The 13,152-nt window shown below is 37.1% G+C and overlaps 1 long non-coding RNA gene across 2 annotated transcripts; it reads left to right on the forward strand.

The window, feature by feature from the left end:
- Positions 1 to 7,815: 7,815 nt before the first annotated feature.
- Positions 7,816 to 9,624, forward strand: LOC127127610 (uncharacterized). Of its 2 annotated transcripts, XR_007805379.1 has the most exons (3): positions 7,837 to 8,287; positions 8,416 to 8,900; positions 9,008 to 9,624. It is a non-coding gene; the product is annotated as an uncharacterized LOC127127610 (long non-coding RNA). The 2 variants fall into 2 exon arrangements; XR_007805378.1 differs by having other exon boundaries at positions 7,816 to 8,287; positions 8,416 to 9,624.
- Positions 9,625 to 13,152: the final 3,528 nt, after the last annotated feature.

Below are 13,152 nucleotides of genomic sequence, written 5' to 3' on the forward strand. Positions count from 1 at the left end.
GCGAGTTAGAACTCGCGACCTCGCATTAAAACTCGTGACCTCGCGTTAGAATTCATGAACTTTAGTTAGAACTCACAACCTCACGTTATAATTCGCGACCTTGTGTTACAATTCACGACTTCGCGTTACAATTCATGAACTTGCGTTAGAATACGCAACCTTTCATTAAAATTTGTGACCTTGTGTTACAATTCGTGCCATTGCATTAGAATTCACACACTCGCGTTAGAATTCGCACCTAATAGGTCCGTAAGTGCACGGAAATATCGGTTATAATATAAAAAGTGTCGAGCCTGAAGGTAGAGAAAAACAAGAAATGGGGGTTTGAATTATTTTCATAGCAATCAAAAACTTTTTGCAACACCACACACACAAAAAAATTCTAACAACATAAGGAGTTTAACCTGGTTCGCTTGAAAATCAAAGCTACTCCAGTCCACCCGACCAAGGTGATTTCGCCTTCAATAAGGACTTAATCTAATAATCTCAATAGAATACAAAAATGCCTAAGAGTTTAACAACCTCTTAGCCCTCTCAAGTATACAGATCTAAACAAGTCACTTGAGGAATTACAAAGATTTTTTGGAATACAAGTGTTTGACTAGATGCTTCTAGGTAAATAGCATAAACACACGTTTAAGAACAATGAAACAATGACCATACAATATGAGCAACAACTCTTGTGTGCATAATGAATATTACAATGAGAGATATGAACATATGTTGTGTATTGAGAGTTGTAGATCGAAGTGTTGTGATAAGGCCTTTATATAGTACTTTGAGATGATATCGTTGGAAAGGAAAGGGAAAATAGAGATAAAACCCCAAATGAGAGAAATGGTATCGCAACCAAGAGCGGATTCGGAAGTCGGTTATGCAAGGGGAAGGTATTAGCACCCCTCATATTCATGGTACTCCATGGGAACCACTTGCTCGTATCAAATGTGTATGGATGTTGTTTATCTGTATGTTGCTTGCTATAGGGATGAGATGAAAGAATGAGATGGCGGAGAAAATAAGTTTTAAATTAGTTTGAGAGAAAATAAGTTTTAAGTTAGTGTGAGAGAAAATAAGTTTTAAGTTAGAGTGCTTGCCAAGGATTTTGGCCTTTGTGCCTACGTATCCTCATACATGCAATAAGGAAGTCAGAGCTTCGTAGTTCGGCTCACGAAAAGAACATTTGTTTGGTTGTTTTTATTGAACGGTATTGACGTTCGCGTGCTACTGTTCACTTGCTTGTATACTTTGTCATGGGAGCGGAAAGTATTTGCTTGTTTGCGGTAAAGTGGATACGCTTGGTTCGCACTCTAGCAGTTAAACATTACTTGCTCACACATGGAGGCTTAAGCGTCGTTCACAGTAGAACGGAAGTAACACGTTCTTACTGAAAGGTTTTTGAAGTGTGCCCTAAGGCAAAAGATGATTTGATTTGTTGGGGTTGATTTTATGTACGGAGACATGCATCAGACCCTTGGCTAGATACAAGTAAATGGTCCAATAACTCGAGAGTTGAGAGGACAGTGTTGTCCTAACCACTCTTTTTCATCCAAAAAAGAGATTTAAATTGTCAAAAGAGTTTGGAAAGTCTAATAATTGGAACTTAGAGAGAGACAAGTATCTGACCCTTGACTAAGTACGGTCAACGGTCAGAGTACTTGGGAATTGAGAGGACAATGGAGTCTTAGTTACTCTTTTTATTCCCCATAGCACCTAGATCTAAACTATTTGAATCATTATATGTTTTAAAGGGGGAAAGTCAAGTGTCAGGTCCTCAGGCTAGGTACGGATGACAACCCAATTACTTGAATGTTGTGTACAAACACGTACACCCCATTTTGCATTCCAATTTGTTATGAAAATGTTTTGAAAAAGGAACTTGATGTTGGATCAAGTGTTTGAATTTATTATGAAAAGTGTGTGAAGAATGGAGGTAAGAGATAGAATGAGGTTGAGAAGAGAATGGAGGTAAGAGATAGAATAAGGTTGAGAAGAGAATGGAGAAGAGATGATAGAATGGATCATGGGGTGGATGGGAGATACTTGACATTGAATCAAGTATTCACGTTGCAATGGTGTGAGTTTTATTCGGAAAACAACTTGACATTGAACCAAGTACCGTTTATTTCTTTCGAAATGCTTTAGTTTATCGTTTTGTATTCTATCTTTTCTTTTTATTATCATGCATGGTGAACTAACTAGAAAGCAATAAATCTACGCTATTACATGATTATGGGGTGGGGGAACATTTGACTCACAACGGGAGGATGGATCCACACAATACAACATAAGGGAATGAAAGGAAAATACATGTTACAAACTATTAAACTACGTACCATGCCTAAAGCATACAAGTGGCGTGGTACGTTAAACAATACAAGGCTAATGAATAGGTTATAAGCATGTCTATCTAGGAGTGAGCTTGAATCCCAATGTCACATGCGGAGACATAAGGCAACAAACGGGTTAGCATGAGATTAAGTCAAATGAATGAGAATGATGCAACAATATGTAAGCATGCTCAATGGTTAAAATCGATTCAAAAGGTAATGGATTAATCAATGAAAAACAATCAAAGATATATCCTATGATCATGGCAAATGAAATTAGACATAAAAAGTATTCATCACCTAAATTGAAATGAGATTTTCAATTTACAATACGATCATAAACCACAGAATCAATTAAATGGACAATTAAAGTGAACGTTAATTCTAAAATTCAAAATCTACCTAAACATGAATTAGGATCACAATCAATCAAATAAAAAGTTCACAATCCAAATTCAAGAATTAAATCTACCTAAATGGACATGGAAATCATCATACAAAAGTCAAATTGAGCAAAAATTAACCGAATGGGAAAATCATGGTAAAATCAACCATTAACCATATTAATCCAACAAAAATACACAAAGAGAAATATCAAAAACCTAATGACTAAGAATCCTAATCACGATGTGGTTAATCATTTAAGAATCAATTCTGGAAAATTAAGAAACAACTAAATCTAATTTAAAAAGATTAAACCTAATTGTGGACTAACTAATCACCTAATTGAATCTAATTAACTAATCAATCAAAAAAATGAATTAATTCCTAATATCTAAAGTCAAGAAATTAACTAAATCAAACATGGATTAAAAATCCAACACCAAGATTAATAAGGAAAAAAAACCTGGAATTAGCAATTTAATCAAGGGTTAATCATATATTAAAGAAGAATTAAGGGAATAAACATAAACGTGAGCCAGGGGTGTGTGGAATGGGATTGGAGGTGTAGGAAATGAATGCCCTTTTTTTATGCTTGGGCCAAAGGCCCATATCTCCCTCAAAATATTTCGAAGAACCGGGTTTTCAGATTGCCCCGACGAAAATTTTACCCTGTACCCCTACAATTGTACCCACACCCCTACATTAAAATTTTTTTGACCAAAATACCCTCATATAAATAGGGTATATTTTCCATTTCAATTTTTTTTACCATTTTCGTTGAAGACTTCCGTAGAAGACAAATATTTGGCTTTTTTGCATTGTAAACCGGAACACTCAGAGTAAGTCTTCTGGTTCATTAATTGTATACCGGAACACTTCTCTAAAGAGTTCCGGTTTGTTGCATTTAAGGGGCACTGAATCGGAAGTCTTTTAGAAAGTCTTTCGGTTTGGATAGTTGTATACCAGAAGTCTTTCTTAAAGACTTCCGGTTTGGATGATGTATACCGGAACTCTTTAAGAAAGTGTTCCAGAAGGCTTTTTTGTTTTTTACTAACCGAAACTCTTCTTTGAAGTGTTCCGGTACGTAATTTTTTTTTTAATTTTTTTTTTTTTTTAATTTTTTTTTTTTTTGCAGTGGTTCGAAGACGAGGTGCAGATGGCCGGATTCCAGTCCGCATGTTAGACCGGGGTGCATCTTCATCTGCAGCTGCAGCTGAGCCGGCTGGATATCCAGGAGGGCCGTACAATACGTCTCTTTTGGTGAAGTACGAGCATCATGTTGCTCGACATATATGGTTCGGTGAGGTAAGTAAACGGGCTATATTTGAAAATGAATAATAGTTGAATATTTCATAATTTGTTTTCTAATATGTGTTTTAATTGTTTTTAGGAAAGAGGTCCAAAGAAAGAGTTGAAGGTTGCCGGACATCGACTGAAGTTGACTTCTAGAGTTCCATTGGCTCTTCCACCACAGATGGAGAGTTGGGTATCTAGATCCGGTTTATCTTCACTGCAGAGAACGAGTCTGAACAAGATAGACACAAATCTTGTCTCTGCATTTGTGGAAAGATGGCATCTAGAGACATCTTCATTTCACATGCCGTTTGGTGAAATGAGCATTACTTTAGATGATGTCTCATGTCTACTTCACTTGCCCATCAGAGGTATCTTCTGGAGTCCTCAGGATGTGACTGAAGAGCTAGCTGTTGAACTTGCTGTTGACTACCTAGGAGTGTCACAGGGTCAGGCACAGTCACATGTTCGTAGCTGCAGGGGGTCGTATTACAAGTTGGAGTGGTTATATGATTTATTCGTACATCATAGAGCTGCTTCCAGCTGGGCATATGAGACTAGAGCATATCTATTGATGTTGGTGGGTTCCACCATATTTGCTGATAAGACCTTTACACTTGTAGAGGCACGATACCTCCTTCTGTTTAGGGACTTGGATGGATGTTCAGGATATAGTTGGGGAGCAGCTGCACTAGTTACCCTCTACCGATATCTTGGAGATGCGTCCATGTACAGTTGCAAACAGCTCGGTGGATATCCTACTCTTCTACAGGTATATAATTTAATTTTGTTAATTAAGTGTTGGATTCATTTTATAAAATATGTTAACTTAATTTGTTTTATTTATTATGTTTGTATTTTGTAACAGTGTTGGATTCATGAGTACTTTCCAACTGTTGGAAAAAGAGGGGAGAATTGGAAACCTGCTGATAACTGTGGTCTTCCCCGAGCGATGAGATGGTCGTATAGGCAGGGAGTCCTGAAGGTCGATGATTTACGACCTATTTTGACGAGCTGACACCTGCCGACGTCATATGGCGACCATTTGAGGATCATAGAGCATGGTGTGTATTTGATGAGATATGTCTTTATAGGGGTTGTTTGAAGTGGGGTGAAACAGTTGTCCCATACTTGCCTGATAGATGTTTACGTCAGTTCGGATATAGGCAGTATGTTCCATCCCCACCTCTGGATTGTATGATGGCGACAGATATTGATGTTGATTGGATTAGTTACCATCAGAGTGTTATCGCTGTGATCAGTTCAGGAAATTGAAGAATGAATTGTGGTTGCTTCTTTGATAATTTGATCTTCTTCGAAGTCTGTGATGGTTGAGATTGCCTTTGTGAAGATTGAGATTGTCTTTGTGAAGATTGAGATGCCTTATCAACATACTCATGATACGAAGGGTCCCTATAAACATCATAATCTGCTGGTTTTTTCCCTTTCTTCTTCACTCCTCCTTTGGTTTTTATTTTCTCAGGTGGTGGACACAATGTTGTCATTGTTGGGTATGCTAGTTCACATACCCTACTCTTTAATGCCCTTTTCCCAATAACATCTAATGACCTAAATCGTCTCCACAACTCATCCATTGCAGAAGTCATATCCACCTCTGATCCATCATCTTCACCTACCTCTAACTCAACTTCCATAGTTAGTTTCCTCCAATGAACATGAACAACATCAATGGGTATCGGTATACCACCTACTCTGTATCTTCCTAACTCACAAGCACAAGATAACCCATAAGATGTTCTAAGAGTACAACCACATATTTGCCTGTTAGTTCCAACATAATCAACTCTCAATAACTCTTCAGCAATACGTCTCAAAGTAGCTCGAGATACGGAACCACGCAAATAACCATAAAAGGGACTTACGTGCGCGTGCTCAACTTCGTAAAAACTCTTTTGAAAAGAAGCTCTAATGTTTCCCAGTTGTAACCTCAAGTTGTTATTCATTGCTTCCCAACATTTGACCATGTCACCTATACTGTTTCCTAACATTTGCTTTAACTTCCAATGAGCAGATTCAACCCTAAAAATATTGAAAATAACACATAAAAAATACATAGAAATAATATCAGATATAAAAATAACACATACAAAATTATAAGACGTACCGATTAGTCGTTGTGTTACCCAAATGTAGCACTCGATTAATCCATGCTCCAACAAATCTATGCCTATGTGGAGTCAACCATGTATCATTCACATAATTAATAAATCCACTATAATCAACACATGCTTGCTCAAGTTGATGAAACCGCTGACCATACTCAACCTCATCACTAGCCCAGACAACTTCCATCCATAATGTGTCTATCGTCTTTTGCAGGTCATTCACCACATGTTGTTTGCATTTGGCACCAACGTTTTTGTTAATGTGAAATCTACATAGCAAATTAATCGAGCTAGGAAACACAACTTCAATTGCTTTCATCAAAGCAAGATCTCTATCTGTCAAAATCACTTGTGGACACATGTCTTTCTTCACAAACAACTCTTTTAATTTCTCCAATACCCAGCAAAAATTCTCTGTTTGCTCAGACTCCATATACGCAAATCCAACAGCAAAAGTCAACTCCGTCGATGTCATGCCAACAATTTCAAACAAACGTTGTCTATATTTGTTTGTCTTGTAGGTGCTATCCATAACTAACACAATCGGAAATATATTCAACAACTTAACTGAATCAGGATGTGCCCAAAATATCTCTCTCACCACTTCCGAGTCATCCTTTTTTCTACTCCAATACACATATCCTGCATCCTCAATAAGCTTAAACAAATGTTGTATCTCACTCCTAGGACCTCTTATCTCTTTTTGTATCACACTCTTATGCTTGTATACTTGCGTAATCCGAGTGACATTCTCAGGATAATTGTCTTGCAAGGAAAGCAATATGTGTCTAGGTGCTACATCTCTCTTTGCCAAATCAGCGACATGTTGCTTCTCATCTGTGGTCAACCTACCAATAAACGAATGACCTTCTAATCTATCCGGTAAACCATGATTATGTAACGCACATTTTACATCAATCTTCCAACCAGATCCATCTTTCGCCGGAGTCGACCTGATTTTAAATGGACATCCACATTTCTTCGACGCACTTTGGGTACCACTATCACTAATCTTGTGTTTCCCACCTTTATCACAACCAAATATTATTTTGTTACTTCTCCCTCTCTTCCCCGTTTCAGTATCTGAACGACTGATAATAACAGTTACTTTATTGTTGATTCCAACCTCTTTAATCCATTTGATAACCTCTTCTCGTGTACCAAATCTTTTCGTCGTCATAAACGCATAAGTAGTATCTACACATATTTGGGGAAGATTTTCCATTCCTGCAAAATAAAATAAAAAAATAAAAAAAAATAAAAATTAAAAAAATTAAAAAATTAAAAAAATAAAATAGCGAATCGGAAGAATTCTTGAAAGACTTTCGGAACACATATAATACATACCGGAACACTTCTCCAAAGAGTTCCGGTATGTAAAATTTGTTCACCGGAACTCTTTCAAGAAGTGTTCCGGTTTTGTAAATTTTTTTTAATTGAACCGGAACTCTTTCATGAAGTGTTCCGGTTTGCTTTTTTGTATGTTCCGGAAGTCATTCTTTAAGTCTTCCGATTTGGGAAAAATACATACCGCAAGTCTTTTTGCGGGAGTTCCGGTATGAGGGGTGTGAAAGTGTAATTTCTGAAATTTTCAACTGAAAGGTAAAAATGAAATGGTAAATTGGTTAAAACCAATTAAAGATAGAATGAGAATTTTTAAAATTTTGTAGGGGTATGGGACTAACTGTAGGGTACAAGTAAAATTTTCTGCCCCTACGGCTCACTACGAATCAAGAATCCTTCTGAAGAGGTTTCGTTTTAGAACGAAGAACGCCTTTCATCTCATACATGTTAAACGCACCACCTTCATCCTTATCAGAATCCTAACTCCATCTCCGCACACGCAAACCGACATGCGACCAAACAGATGATTCAAAGAATCGACCCCAACCTCCATCGGCGAAACAAGAACGTGAGTATATCAGACGATTTAGATACAAAATGGGAATATTTGAAGGAAAGGGAACCGAGCGTTTTCGTCGTCGCAACGTTGATGCTCGATTGCGATGTTTGACGATCGTTGCGCTTCAATCGCTGTGTATTATGGAATTCGGCGTGATGGATAACTGAGTTATCATTCTGCGGAATGAATAGGATCCCTTTTAAATTTCCCCGGCGAATCAAAGATGGACGGAAATAAAGCTCTCCTTCATTGTAGTGAGTTTGCTCTCTCTTCCTTCTCTCTATTTCACCGATCTTCATTTTCCTTTTCTCGATTCCATTTCTAACTTTTCCTGTTGCGGCCTCTGTGTGAGTTTTGAGTTCTGATTTTGTAAATTATGCAGGGTGTTGTTTCTGGAAGGTATCGAAGGTTTTTGGAAGTGAAGTTCGTTAGAAGGTGAAGAAATTGGGGTGGTGATTGGTGAGATTGTGAAAGGTTGTCGAGAAAGTTGAAGAAGGAGATTGAATAGACTCTTTTTGCAGGGTTTTTTCTGTGATTGTTATAGGGTGATGGTGATGGTTTGAAGGGAGTTGGTTCTTGAGAATTGGTTGTTGAGAGCTGTTATATATCGATTTCGGTTCTGTTATCGAGTTTTTATTGAAGGGATTGTTGTTGATTGAAGAGGAAGAGAAGAATTCTGTTAGGCTTTTGGTTCCACTTTTTAAGTTCGGTTATGTCAATTAGGATGGTTGAAGAGTCGGTTAGAAGTTGAAATTAGAATCTATTATGAATTTGTTAGGGAAGATGGTTAATTCTATTTCTATTATGTTTGCAGGTTGAAGAAAATTGGAGAGGTTTTGTTATCAGTTGGAACAAGGTGGTTGAAAAGTAAGTTAGAAAAGAAACTGTCATGAGGTTCTGTTAAAGGATGAGATGGAATTTCGGTTGGGATCTTTGGTTAGTTCTTTTTGAATTTGGAAGTTCACTTCCTGCAGGTTTTCTGTTTGGTCCTGCTGCCGGTCCTCACGATCGCTTTTAATATCCTTCTCGACGGAAGCTCTTGGTGAGTTTTCTTTTATTTGTGAAATTTTGTTAGATAGTTAGTTATATTGCAGTTGAGTTGGTGAAAATTGTGGAAGGGTTCCGTTATATGGTGGTTATGAAGAGTGCAGAAGGGGGTTATTTGAAGGTTCAAATGAAGGGTGAATGAAGACTGGCCAAATGTGAACCCTCCAGGTTGCAGTGAATTCCCTCTTTGAAGTTACCTCCAATTATGTTATACTCCTCCTTCTCACTTTGAGCAATTCTTGGTGGTTTTTATTATGCTTCCGTCTTTTGAAGGTTTGGACAGTTTGTAGATTATGGACATGGTTTGGAATTGGATCAATGCATTGGCTATGAAGCTACTTGGAATATGAAATGGAATGCTTATTGATGGAATTTGAACCATGCTTTGTAGTTTTTTTTGAAATGTTATAATGTCATGTAGAATATTGGGACTTTGTAATGTAACTTTGGAATTGAAATTGTGAAAAAATGAATTGGTTAAATGTGAAAATGTATAAGTTGAATTGGAATATATTGAAATGGTTCCATGAATTTATGAATGTAATTGAAGATAAATGTATGCAATTTTGGAATTGAAAGTTGTATGAGATAGTTGTATTAAATGATTGAATTTTGGAATTAGAATGGTAATGCTTTAAATTGGAATTGAAATTGAAAATGGTTGTGTAATGCAATGGTTCTCTTGGAAAAAAATGGTTATACTTGTTCAATGTTTATGGAATTGAAAATGAATGTATGAATGGTTTTAAAATATGAAGATGATTAAAAAATGGACTTTGGTTAGATGATTGACTTTGGTCAACAGTTGATCAAAAGTCAACTTAGGTAAAAATGTGTACTTCCTTATGGGAAAATGAAAATGGACCATGATGATAATGCAATGCACAGATGAATTGAGACTATTGTGAACCGATTATCCAAAGAACTAAAAACAAACCGAGGTCTTAACCAACTATAAACATGAATGCACCATGATTGAATATGGATATGACTGGAAAGTCCAATGTTCTTAAATCAAATGAAACATGTCAATCCAGAACTTGAAGTTCAATCATGCCAAACCAACCAACTGATACTTAATCAAGCAACAAATTATAACATCTGAAATGGATTCTAACCAATGAATCAGAACCACGGATCATGAACAAACAACTGAATCATTTATAATGAACCACACGAATCAGATGCAACCTCCCTGAATACACATACCACGGAGGATACTGCCATGATCAGAAACCAGGGCTTCAGGGACTTGAATGATCCTGATGATGCTCACACCCAACAACTAGGGTTTCAAGCTATGCTCCATGATGAATACACCCATGATGAAGGGCTCACCTCTTACTCAATGCCATGTGTGGTAAAAACCTTGAATCCATGATTATGCTTTTTTTCCAAATGCAAGTGGAATGTATTATTATATTATGGATATGTATATGAGATGAATGCTTATCAGGATAAGAAAATGCTTAGGGTTAATGACCTAGATGAACTTGCGAAGGGTAGGGTCAATTTTGGGGTATGACAGATAGCATGAGGGATCTTAGGGTCAAAATTGGGGTCTTACAGCTGCCCCTATTTAAGGATATTTTAACTGAGGATGTGAAGGTTAAAATCTTTGTATCAGCTCATTAAAATGGACTTAAATAACAACAATAGAAACAAATTTTAGTCCCTAAGAGACCTCATGGTGCATATGATATGAATGTTAAAATAATATATGTGGGAAACATATTGCCACGAAGGAAAAGAATCCTGAAAGACTGAAAGTCCATAGGAGCAAAATGCATTCCATAAGGAAAACTCACTGGGGGACATAGACTCTGGGGATAAACAGTTGTGCGTAGGCCAGGCTACGACTTGAAAATTGTTAGAGACACGAGAGAAATTCCACAAAAATAAATCAATGGAAGGACTCGGTTGGGGCTAAGGAAAATCTGCAGGGGAAACGGGTAAATCAGAACAAAACTGAAATACTCGAACCAAACAGGGGATTGGCGACTTCATTGAGGAAATATGCACTTAAACTTAATTGGGGAAGAATGAACTTCAACATAGGAGTACCAAAATTATATTATCTATTACTGGATACTGGGTAGGAAGGTGATATACTCTGACAGAGGGACATCCGATACCGGTTAGGGTAAACATATCAAGGATGACTCGCTGAGAAAAAAAAGGTGTATTCGTTTCCGGTTATTGGGTAAGAAATAGCCTGCTGGGGAATATATCAAATAGGATTTACAACTACCAGTTACTGGGAAGAAGACCAAAGAGAGAATATACGTCACTGGTTAAAGTGAACATATCAAGGATAGACTTAAAGGAAGAATATTTGTCACCGGTTAGGATGAACATATCAAGGATAGACTGCCAGAGAAAAATATGAATTATATCTATCGGTTACTGGATAGAATACCAAACAAGAGAATATCTGTCATCGGTTAAGATGAACATATCAAGGATAGACTCAACAGGGGGAAGCAGGATTTACAACTACCGGTTGCTGGGCAGAAGACCCCAAAGAGGAGCAAATCCGTCATTGGTTAAGATGAACATATCAAGGACTAACTCTCTAGGGAATGAAATAGGGATTACAACTACCTTTTTACTGGGTAAAAAACCGCAAAGGAAGAATATCTGTCATCGGCTAAGATGAACATAACAAGGATAAACTGCCTGGGGAAACGTGAAAACGAATCCGCTGGGGAAAACAAAGGAAGTATTACATTTTACCGGGTATTGGAAAAAAATAAAGTACTAAAAAATTGAGAGGAATATTACCAGTTACTGGGTAATAGACTCTCAAGGGACTGAAAAGTATTTATCTAGGTAAGAGCTAGAAAAAAACGGCCAAACAAGGACTCAACCCAAATGAGGATATAACTCAAAGGGAGTGGTTCCATCCAGATAATTAACTAGGAAGAAAACTGAAATAATAATCATCCACGAGAAAATAACTCAGTGGGGAATGAGAAAGGTTTAACTCTTTCCGCTTAAGGGGCTGACACTCTACAATTGAAGGAGGACATAGGGAAATAATATCGCCAAAGTAGGGAATCAGAATAATGAAATCAAATGCAATAAAAAAATGCATAATGAAATATCTGATGTATGAATATGTATGCATATGATTGATGATTACGCTGACAAAACAATCACGAAGGATACAAATATCGCAGATTTGAATCACCACTACAACACTGGGCTAATCTCAACAAGGAGGGAACACCAACTGGAGAAAAATGCTAGAGATGAACATAAATCATCTGGCTCTGAATAATTCAACCCTGGCTGGAGAGAGAGAAAAAATCTGCTGAATATCTAATTTGTCAATTCTGTGGGGAATTTTAGGTTAACACCATATCAAATGGGGGGACAACCTCGCAGGGGACCAAATCAAACATTGCCAAAAACTTTCGGGAATCAGAGATCTTCGATATCTGAAGATGGACTCTGCCGGGGAATACAGGAGATAAACTCTGCACGGGGTCTGAGCCAAATTGCTGAGGATGTGAGCCTTCAACTCATCTGGGAAAATGATTTGCAAAAGGGACCGATTAGCAACTCCACTCTACTGGGGATGAACTGCTTGGGAAAGATTACCAAACCAACTACTTGGGGAAGACCAACAAGGCTTCACATATCAAGATTTACCTGTTCTCAGACTGCTATTGATATTCCTTGCTGAAATCGATTGTTCTTAAAGTAATTTCTTTTATATTCTTAGGAAAAATGATCTTTATTTATTAATTTATTTCAAAATTATCATCATCATAAAAATTCACTTATATTTAGCTGAAATAAATAAGAGTAGAAATAATTGGATAAAAAGCTCAACTTTATTTAATAGAATGGTAGTCTGTAAATGACAAGACTCCATAGATCTTTACATAAGTTGAAAATGGTAATTTACATGGAAAAATGCTACATTGAATACAATGATCACTACTCTCCCTACCTACTTCAATATCCGTTGTGCTCTTGGTTTTGGTTGAGAATGACGAATCAGATCCAAATGACTTGCTCCAAATTGCTCCAATGATTAGGACCAACCGAATGCAGTTACTTG

The sequence above is a fragment of the Lathyrus oleraceus genome, chromosome 3, assembly GCF_024323335.1.
Source record: "Lathyrus oleraceus cultivar Zhongwan6 chromosome 3, CAAS_Psat_ZW6_1.0, whole genome shotgun sequence".
Classification (NCBI taxonomy): domain Eukaryota; kingdom Viridiplantae; phylum Streptophyta; class Magnoliopsida; order Fabales; family Fabaceae; genus Lathyrus; species Lathyrus oleraceus.